This window comes from Octopus bimaculoides, chromosome 10 (genome assembly GCF_001194135.2).
Source record: "Octopus bimaculoides isolate UCB-OBI-ISO-001 chromosome 10, ASM119413v2, whole genome shotgun sequence".
Classification (NCBI taxonomy): domain Eukaryota; kingdom Metazoa; phylum Mollusca; class Cephalopoda; order Octopoda; family Octopodidae; genus Octopus; species Octopus bimaculoides.
Genome location: NC_068990.1, coordinates 19,592,262 through 19,601,218, shown reverse-complemented (window position 1 = coordinate 19,601,218; position 8,957 = coordinate 19,592,262). Strand labels below are relative to the sequence as shown.

Sequence of the window (8,957 nt, the reverse complement as noted above, 5' to 3'; positions counted from 1 at the left end):
GTATGTATGTATGTGTGTATATATTTGGGCTTGTCCCCCCACCATCGCTTGACAACCAATGCTGGTGTGTTTACGTCCCCGTAACTTAGCGGTTCGGCAAAAGATACCGATAGAGTAAGTACTGGGCTTACAAAGAATAAGTCCTGGGGTCGATTAGCTCGACTAAAAAGGCGGTGCTCCAGCATGGCAGCAGTCAAATGACTGAAACAAGTAAAGAGTAATAAAATAGCTTTAAATAATGTTTATGAATTTGTGACATCAACCATCAATATATCACTAACCTGTCTACGATTAAGTCCCCCACAGGTTACTCGAAAGGAAATCTTTGTTCATTGCTTGAAACAACGCAATATGCATAAAAGTAAAATTAGATACCAGAATCTATTTACGAAAAATATATAATACTATAACTGCTGGTCTCGAAACCAGCCTGGCTGCTCCTTTAGTAGAAGATGTATTCTAAGCGTAATTGCTGAAGTTGCCCGGAAACAGGTGCATGATTGTAATGAACGGTTATTGCTGAAGCGAAACGTTACGGAAAACTGCATGAAGATAACAGGCATTAAATATAGCATGGATTGTTTAGTGAATGCAGTTGATAGCATATCACACCGATGCATTTTTGAAATTATTTATATAAAAGTAGTTCAACCTGAAATTAAAGCAATCTAGCAATCATGCAATAACAAAGTGGGAAACTGCAGTATGATTATGTTTATGAGTTGATTCTAAACAGTAGCGGTATTCACAAGAGAAAAGACATTGTAAAACAAACCAAGTAATTCGAATCAAGGCTTTCAAGGGAGATAACTGTTTGTTTCTACTCTTGACTTACGATGAATGCAAACACCAGTATTTCTGAATGGGGAATATAAACACCAGTATTTCTGAATGGGGAATATAAACACCATTTTCCCTCTATGGAAAATCGGTAACTATTTAACAAAAAAAGGCAACACATACCTTTAAAATCTTACACGAATCAACCAGAATTTGAAAAAAAAGTACTTGAATAGTATTTCAATTTATCAACTTAAAATGATGAAAGGCAAAGTTGACATAGATGGGATTAGAATTGAGTTGTGAAGCCTCGAAACAAAAATACGTAAAACGATTTCTATGATGCTGTAACGATTCTGCCAGGTCACTGCACTAACTAATCTCTAATTTAGATACAATGCCAGGAGCATCAATTGATACCATACCACCGAAGCCAGATCTACAATATTTTATGGAAACCAGTTGTACATTATTTTATCGAAGCCAGTTCTACATTATTTTATCGAAGCCACTTCTATATTATTTTATCGATCTCGTATAGATGAAATGCAAAATTGACTTTTAGTGAGATTTGAAATCAGGATTTAAAGAACATAAATATATACCGTAAGACATTTCTTCGACTAACGATTTATCCAGGTTGACATCTTAACAGCAACAAACAACAACAACAACAACAAAAGCAATAGTAATAATTTTAGCATAAGGCTAGCAGTTTTGAGGAGAGGATGCAAATCGATAACATCAACTCCGGTGGTGAATGGACACTTATCCTATTGACCTGAAAGGATGAAAGTCAAACTCGACCTCAGCAGAATCTGAATTCACCTTGTAAAGATGCCGAAGAAATCCCGCTGAGCATTTTGCGCAAAGTGCAATAGATTCTGCCAGCGCGACGTCTTTAATGGTTTTAAAATTTGGTACAAGACCGGAAAATTTAAGGAGACAGTATAATCGCGAAAGAATGAAACACTAAGTAAGTTGACCTCGGTGTAATCTGCACTCAGAACGTAAAAACGGATGAAATTCCGTTTAGCATTTCGTCGTGCGTGCTAACGATTCTTTTCTACTCTAGGTACAAGACCTGAACATTGGGTGGAGGGGGGGGGCAGTCGATTAGGTTGATCTCAGTACGTAGCTGGTACCTAATTTATCGACTCCGAAAGGATGAAAGGCAAAGTCGATCTCGGCGGAATTTGAACTCAGAACGAAAAATATTGTTTTCTACTGAAAGAACAAGGCCCGAAATTTTTGCGAAGGAGCCAGTCAATTAAGTCGATCCCAGTACGTAGCTGGTACTTAATTTATCAACACCGAAAGGAAGAAAGACAAAGTCAACCTCGGCAGAATTTGAACTCAGAACATAAAGACAAACGAAATACCACTAAGCATTTTGTCCGGCGTGCTAACGCTTCAGCCAGCTTGCCTCCTAAGTTCCCTTCTGCTAGAGGCTCAGGGATTTAGTTTTGTGGCAGGGGATTATTCCGTTATATTGACAGAGAACTCAACTGGTACTCGTTTTATTGATGCTGAAATGATGAAATGGAATGTCGGTCTCAGTGGAATTTGAAATCAGGATGTCAAATCTCAAGAAATGACGCTAATAGTAATGTTTGGAGATTTCGAGACAAAGCCAGCAATCTCAGGTGGGCGGGTGAGTCGATGACATCGACCCCCAGTGTTCGAGTGGTACTTATTTTATCGGTCCCGATAATGGTAAAGTTGGCCTCGACGGAATTTGAATTCAGAACGTAAAGACGGACGAAACGCCGCTAAGTATTTTTTCAGCAAGGTAACATAATAATAATAATAATAATAATAATAATAATAATAATAATAATAATAATAATAATAATCTCTTCTACTGAAGGCACAAGGCCTCAAATTATGGGGAAGGGGACTAGTCGATTACATCCACCCCAGTGTTGCACTGCTACTTAATTTATCGACCCCAAAAGGATGAGAGGTAAAGTCGATCTCGGCGGAATTTGAACTCAGAACGTAGCGACGGGCGAAATGCCGCTAATCATTTCGTCCGGCGTGCTAACGATTTTGCCAGCTCACCATCTTAAATAATAACAACAACAACAACAACAACAACAATAATAATAATAATAATAATAATAATAATAATAATAATAATAATAATAATAATAATAATTACATGACGTTGTTCTATTTGTTGTAAACATCGAGAAATTAATAGTTAAAATTCATTGACTGAAACAATATCAAACAGCAGCAGTCTTCAAAGGTATTTATTGTTTTTAAACTATAACACTTTCAAGAATATTATCCGATTATCACAAATGGCATCAGTTATACTGTTGCCGTCATGTAAACATACGCCACGTACACATAACATAAGCTTAGCGCTATTAGTAACATATCTAAGTTAGAAAACACATGATAATATGAAAAATATTACTGAATTCGAGAAAAAAAAATATCTACTCAGTCGTGTTAGATTAAGCCGAGAATGAGTATTTTAAAGTTGATAAACAAAATACGGTAACTCAACACATTAAAAAATAAATTTAGTAAATGTTATTCATTTCAAAAGAGGCTTCATTAAGCGGAACTTGATAATCACTCGTCAATTACAGGAAAACAAAGAGATAAAACAAGTTGGCGTATTAAAGTGAAAGAAGCTGCATCACGTTGTTATTTGTTGGTAGTAAATTGTTAACCAGAGTTTCCAAAATAAATTTTTTACAAATATACATGTAGATGAAAATAAAATGTAGATTTGACAGAGTATTACATATACATCACTGTCTCTAAATTAAGACACACACACACACACACACACACACACACATATATATATATATATATATATCCTATGTTTATTTCTCGTTCAGGCGTTTTGCTTATGCAAGAAGCGTCTCTTGTAGTTTTAAGAACCATGATACTCATTAACATCAGCTCGGACATATCTGACAAAATACAATCAAAGGAATATTGCCAGTAAATATTTCAACCTGTTTAGAGCTATATGATAAGAGAGGGTCTTTCATAAATTAGTCAGAATCAGCTGGAAAACAGGTCAACAAACTCTGTAGTTCTAGAAAAGCTAGAAGTTCAAATCCACAAAGCTATCGTATTTTGGAATTTCAATGCGCCACAATTCATGTCCAAGATCATTTTGACAGGAAGAGTAAAGGGAAGGAGAGATAGAGAACTTAAAAGACGTCTCGGGGCCGACAGTAACAAAAAATGGATTAGAAACTATAATTTTCAATGTGTCCTTTTTACCTTGACAGAGCAGGGTGTTGAGATAATTTAGGTGCTTCTAAGATAACAGATGCTACCTCAGCAGAAAACCCCTAAAGGCTTACTCGGAGTTTTGTAAACCATCTTAAGTGCGTATATAAAGTGATACTTAGAAGAAATTAGGATGAAAATATTACAGAAATTCCGTATCCATTTTGCATTAAGTGTTACCTTAATACCTGGCTAACATTGTGTGCAACCATGGAGGTAAAAGTGGGGATGATGCTCCACTAATTACACTAAACAGAGTAACCAAGGATCTATTTAATCTAATGTTGAGTCACCTTGTAATATATTTCAGCTGTCATCAGTGCCGTTGTTCATTTCTGTAACAACGAAGACTTGACCTCATATATATGCACAATAACCAAACACTTGCTCACAGACGTCTAGAAGTAGATTTTCCAAGAAGATAAAATCTATTTATGATGGCAAGACACAGCATAATTACACAGTTAAATACACTGGCAATGGCAGGATGTTAACTATCGACTCCTCAGCAGGTAAACCGGCAATCTATCATCCTGGAGAAATGCAGTAATCGTAAATAGAATGCCAGCTGTGAGTATTAAAGAGACTAATAGATTGATACTGAAAGCGTTATTGGATGTCATGTTGAGAGCTATGACATATACTGTTGATAGATTGTTATGACTATGGAACTTGTCAATGGTTCTGTGATTCATTAGACAATTCCGTCATAACAACTTTCGCTTTCTTTTGTTGCTATTGCTTCTTCACTAGATAACATGACTCACATTTACAGACACGATGTTGTATGCAAATATATATATATATATATATATATATAGATGCATATATATATATATATGCATCTATATATGTGTGTATGTGTTTATATATAAATATATGTGTGTTATATGCATTTAAATATATATATATATATGTGTGTGTGTGTGTGTGTGTGTGTGTGTGTGTGTGTGTGTGTGCGTGTGCGTGTGTGTATGTGTTCAATATAGAATATGATATATGAAGTTTGTATCGAAAGTAATACAAACGTGGATATAAGTTTTATATTATTTGACGCACGTCGTTCTACTTGCACATGTTGGTAGAGAATCTATTCGTGGATAGTAAACTTTACGTTCTGTTTTTTTCATTGCAGGCAAATAACATATGTAAATCAATGTCAACGTGATGGCATTGAGTTCTTGAGAGAGAGGAATGTGAGCATTATCCGCTATCAAGAGAAAGGCTACAGATATTTACATAAAAGATATCGCCAAGAGAAAGTCGTCTAAAGAAATCTTATCGGCGCCTAGACAGTCACTGTGGTACAGTATCGGTGCATTAGCTACCACCTGTGAGCTTGTGTCGAAGAGCTGCAGTCGCATGTAATTCATCGAATGCACAGTGACGTTCCCGCGCACCACCTTCGTTTAACATGGAAAGGAGGCAAAACTTCCTGTGCTTGGTGAAATGAAAGAGGTTCTGTAGTGGGTTAATCTGAACGATTTGAAGAAGAATATGCCTATCCGGACAACGTATTCAAATACGAGTTGAAAAGGAAGATAAGAATAGATAGGGAGGTGCTGATTTCTAGCGTATGAATTGAATGATGGGTGAGATTAGCAAGACTGGTGAGTCTGTCCTATGCATGCGCTTCTAAAAAGCAGAAAAGAAGCTTTGAGAGAGCACTTTCGATGTTTAGGAAGTGGCCGTGCAAAACGGACATTTTGGTTAAGGTTTTCCCAGGATTATTCTAGATGCTCTGTTCTGCTAGGGATTGCATTCTTATTGAAATTATATTGGTATTTTATTTTAAAGTCTTGTTATATCTTTTGTTAGACGTCTGACATTTCTCATGTTCTTGTGATTGATAGAAACCTCACTAATTGTGTGTTGTATTTGCTTTTTTGAAATCTTTGTCAAACTCTACTGGCTACTATCATTATCACGATAAACATAACTATTATCATCCTGACCACCATTATTATCATCAGCACTAAGGTAGCAAGCTGGCAGAACCGTTAGCACACTGAACAAAATGCTTAGCGGCATTTCGTTCGCCTTTACGTTCTGGGTTTTCATTCAGCCGAGGTCGACTTTGCCTATCATCCTTTCGGGATCGATTAAATAAGTACCAGTTAAACACTGGGGTCGATGCAATCGACTGAGCCCCCTCTTCCAAACTTCAGACCTTGTGCCTACAGTAGAAAGGACTACTACTACTACTACTACTACTACTACTACTACTACTACTACTACTACTACTACAGACTCTCGTAATGTGAGGACATCTTTTTAATTCTCTTTTTCAGAAAATGCCTGTTTTGAAGTATTACCAAATGGAAATTTCTCCCGAGTAATTGTAAGAAGAACTACAATTATCGAAGAAGGGCGACCCTCGATACTCTTGGCAAACAGCTGCAAAAACGATTGTTTCACAAACATGCTAAATGATATTTTAGAACATATTTTCACGTTCAAAATGGCTACACCATATAATTATATGACGTAGCAAAGACTCAGACCAAACGAACACCTAAAAGTATTAGAAAAATTAGAAAAAGAATTGGACAGTATAGTGCACAATTGACAGAAGAATATATCACAAATACTCAAATATTGATTTCAAATTTTGGCTCAAGGTCAGCAATTTAGGATGAGCTGATAAGTCGATTAGAACAACCCCAGTGTTCAGTTAGTACTCATTTTATGGACCGTGAAAGTCGCACTTCGAACGCCAAGAAGGAAGAAACACCACTACGCATTCTACCCGGCGTGCTAACCATTCTGCCCGCTCGCCTCCTTACAAAAACTCAAATATTAAACTGAAAGTCAGTGATTAACAACATATGTAGCCGTTCTCCCATAAGTCCAAATAATACGGCAGATTTGCTAATAACTGCTACTGAACAATGGGTAATAACTGCTATTGCACAATGGAGCAATCATAAAATAAAACTACCCGAGGTTCAGATGAGAGTCGATATACTCAGATCAATTCCATAATTATATTACTTATTAATTTTAAGCCAAAGCGAATAATATGCGCAGTTGTAGCTGGACAAGGCTGTTTAATAGAGGCAAAAGTATCCAGTATAGAAACCATATTGCTGGAATTGAAATTCCCTTGGCGTTTCATTCTATTTTAATTAGTGTTAATCATGTTAAAATCTAAGGCTGACACACTTGCATTTTTAGCCAGAATAAATATTAATAGTATGACTCATTCTTATTCTCTAATTCTTTAGTATGTATAGATTCATTAATCATAGTGTTTCGGCTCGCGAAGTATGCTGGCGCCTTTTAATATTAACTGTCCATAAAATAGATATCTTTAGAAATATTTGTTCAGTTATTCGTTTAAAATATCAAACATGCACTGTTCAGTCTCGTAGAACATATCCTCTCTAGTCATTTCAAGAGCTGTATTAACGGTTAATCTATCTGCGTTGAAGAGGCTAAATTATCACCAGAGTGGACAAAGTACAGTTAGAGATCAGAATCACAACATGCAGTTTTGTATAATTAATTTTAATTAATTTAAATTCCGAGACTCTTCCGACAAGGAATACTCTTTACTCTTTTACTTGTTACAGCCATTTGACGGCGGCCATGCTGGAGCACCGCCTTTAGTCGAGCAAATCGACCCCAGGACTTATTCTTTGTAAGCCTAGTACTTATTCTATCGGTCTCTTTTACCGAACCGCTAAGTTACGAGGACGTAAACACACCAGCATCGGTTGTCAAGCGAAGTTGGGGAGACAAACACAAACATAGAAACATATACACACATATACATATATATACATATACACATATATACGACGGGCTTCTTTCAGTTTCCGTCTACCAAATCCACTCACAAGGCATTGGTCGGCCCGAGGCTATAGTAGAAGACACCTGCCCAAGGTGCCACGCAGTGGGACTGAACCCAGAACCATGTGGGTTGTAAGCAAGCTACTTACCACACAGCCACTCTTGGGCCTATATATGTGCATATGATATTTTTTTTTTCTTTATTTAATGTGCTGTTTTAATTAATTATTTTTTTATCCCTTACATGAGATACGATAACATCCATTTCCGTATCGGCCACTTGGCTATCAGTCGAATAATACATTGTATCAAAACATACTAATGATTAATCAGTGAGTGAGGAGGAGTAATGCTGAGAGATAATAATCCACATAAATTTTTAAAATTCAGAATTGAGTTATTTTCCTCAATTTCTCGAGACGTTTATTATCTTTAAATGTAGAAGTACATTGCACAGCAACTTTCCAGCCTCTCCGAGACGAGGTGGAGAAAGCGATCTTGAGACAAGCGATACGGTCCGTGTGCTTGTTTCAATCTTATCTCTATAAGTGTAATTCTTATCATCCTTTATGATTCTTAATCTTTTAACGATTAATGACTTGTTCCTACATACTTTTGAAGCCTGGAATATATAGAGAATTATCTACAATTAAATTACATGAACGCCAGCTTAAGGAAGTTCCTGATTTCAAGGATAAAAAAATGTGAAGTGAAGGGAAGCGAATTTTGCTGGACTCCATACATCCATATAGACCGTACAAGTTGATGGCTGCAACACGATTTCGAGCACTTAACAACAATATACAAAAGCGTATATTGTTGTTAAATGCTCGAAATACGAGACTAGAGAAACAGCCAACAACTGATGAATGGTCGTTCTATATGTTTGTATTGTTTTCCATTTGTGTCTTTCGTTATTCGAAAGAATAGTCCATGTTCCCTGTACCCGTGCTTCGAATTCTTTTGTTGTATACGTTTCATGACGTCCTGTGCCCACATATGCAGATATATACGTATAAATGTAAGTATGTACATATACGCATGTATATATGCATATATACATATACACACACACACACACACACACACACACACACACATACATGTCTATATAT

The 8,957-nt window shown here is 36.4% G+C and overlaps 1 protein-coding gene across 5 annotated transcripts in view; it reads right to left on the bottom strand.

Annotated features, from left to right (window-relative positions):
* LOC106876210 (cys-loop ligand-gated ion channel-like) overlaps positions 1-8,957 on the bottom strand; it is a 526,199-nt gene that overhangs the window by 228,787 nt on the left and 288,455 nt on the right. The window lies entirely within an intron of this gene.